Consider the following 2,500-nt stretch of genomic DNA (forward strand, 5'->3'; position numbering starts at 1 on the left):
GTGTGTGTGTGAGTGGTGATGTGTCTATCTCATTCTATCTGTCTTCTTCGATTACTCTCTCTGACACATACATACACATGCGTGCACACACACACACACACACACACACACACACACACACACACACACACACACACACACACACACAGACGAGCGCGCGAGCGCGCACTACTATTCTTCCCACACACTGACGCACATCTGCATATGTACCTCTCTCTCTCTCTCTCTGTACCCCTAGCCCTCTCTCTCTGTTTCTCTTTCAGTCTCTGTCTCTTTCAGTCTCTCTTTGTCTTTCTATCTCATGACTGTCTGTCTGTCTGCCAGTCTGTCTCTGCCCCACCTCTCTCTCTCTCAAGGCCTGACTAAGCGCGTTGGGTTACGCTGCTGGTCAGGCATCTGCTTGGCAGATGTGGTGTAGCGTATATGGATTTGTCCGAACGCAGTGACGCCTCCTTGAGAAACTGAAACTTTCAATATCTTTTTGTCTTTCTGTCTCTGTCTGTCTGTCTGTCTATCTGTTTCTGACCCCCCCCTCCCCCCTCTTTCTCTGTTACTCTGTCTCTTTCAGTCTCTCTTTGTCTATCTGTCTGTCTGTCTGCCCTCTCTCTCTCGCTCTCTCTCTCTCTCTCTCTCTCTCTCTCTCTCTCCTCAAGGTTGAAAGAGGAGAGCACACCAGATCATTGGCCTAGTAGCCGACAAGGAAGTGTGCCAAGTTGTGACAGAGCCACCTCTTCTTCACCTTTCACCGGTCGTTGTTGGGGCGAGATGCCATCAGCTGCTCGTTTTCCCTGCTCCCTCCCAAACACACACGTTGCTTCCAAGTGGTGGCAAAAAAACAACATGATGATGATAATACTTTCACACCAACACACACACAGACACAGACACACACACACACACACACACACACACACACACACACACACACACACACACACACACACACACACGACTGAACTGGGTTCACAAACAGGTTGCTGAGTAAGTGCGTTTACTTTGTCAGTCAGCAAGGTAATGATTACGGTTACTGACACGGCTTGATTTCTTATCTCTCCCTGTCTGTCTGTCTGTCTCTCTCCGTCTCCGTCTCTCTCTCTCTCTCTCTCTCTCTCTCTCTCTCTGTGTGTCTCTGTCTCTCTGTTTGCCAAAACGTTTCCTTTAAAATTGAGAGTCTGCAGTGAAGCGATGCTTACAACTTAGATGTCTATGGATTTTCTGAAAATTTGGTGTACTGTGGTGCAGGAGACGAGAAAGATTTCCTTCAGGCATTGAAACAAAATATGATGGACTGTTAATAAACGAGACTGGTCAAGCACCCTGTATAATTATGAAAGTATGAAATAGACCGTTCCTTTGACATCGTTGTTGCAGCCAGAAAATAACTATCCGATCTGACCATGGCTACGTTCAAGTCATGTTTCACTCAATTCAGATTTGGAGCAAACGAATTTAAAGTTAATAAACGTTATATGGATAGCTTAAAAAAAAACAAAAAACACTGTACATTTTGTGAAGGGAATGGGGCTGAAAATCATGCGATGACAACCTGTCCACAGAATGGTGTTTTTGCGAAAGAAATACATATCCAATAACCTGCACAATTTAGAGATTCCCTCCCCCCTTTTACCATACTCGCTTCAAAATGAAAACAGTATTGTGGCAAAAAGATGTAGTAATGCTTAATGTATGTGCTTTACAACAGAAAGCGGAGAGCTCCAAGTCCTAAATGAAAAACATATTTTCAAATTACACTTAACTCGTCAATTAAAATAAAAATAAAAATAACACCACAGTGTGTGTGTGTGTGTGTGTGTGTGTGTGTGTGTGTGTGTGTGTGTGTGTGTGTGTGTGTGTGTGTGTGTGTTTGCAACACGTGTAAAGTTTTATATGTATACAGGTCGGTACACGTACATTAAAAGTTATCAGTTCTGAGTTCTCTCTCTATATAGACAGATAGATAGTTTTTGTTTTGTTTTTGTTTTTTTGTTGTAATGTGTACGTGTGTGTGTGTGGGGGGGGGGGGGGGGGGGTGGTGGTGGTGGTGGTGGTGGTGGTTGGCGCTGTCAACTAAATAACCTAATTGTGGACATTTGAACACACCCTGCAATAAATGAAGTTCATTCACGTATTCACTCATTCGTGTGTTCATTTATTCATGTATTCATTTATTCATACATTAATTCCATTATCTATTCATTCACTCATCCATTCATCCACCCACCCACCCACCAACCATCCATCCATCCATCCATTAATCGATTCATTCATTCAGGAGGAAGGTGGCAGAATGGTTAAGACGCTTATCTGCCAATACAAAGTCCCTGAGGGCCTGGGTTCGAATCCCGCTCTCGCCCTTTCTCCCAAGTTTGACTGGAAAATCAAACTGAGCATGCAGTCATTCGGATGAGATGATAAACCGAGGTCCCGTGTGTAGCACGCATTTGGCGCACTGAAAAAAAAGAACCCATGGCAACGAGAGTGTTGTCCTCTGGCCAAACTT

General features: G+C 44.2%; 1 protein-coding gene across 2 annotated transcripts in view; it reads left to right on the forward strand.

Annotated features, from left to right (window-relative positions):
* Positions 1-2,500, forward strand: part of LOC143302307 (organic cation transporter protein-like) — a 42,615-nt gene that overhangs the window by 26,738 nt on the left and 13,377 nt on the right. The gene's annotated exons all lie outside the window — the stretch shown is intronic.

Source organism: Babylonia areolata, chromosome 29, assembly GCF_041734735.1.
Source record: "Babylonia areolata isolate BAREFJ2019XMU chromosome 29, ASM4173473v1, whole genome shotgun sequence".
Classification (NCBI taxonomy): domain Eukaryota; kingdom Metazoa; phylum Mollusca; class Gastropoda; order Neogastropoda; family Buccinidae; genus Babylonia; species Babylonia areolata.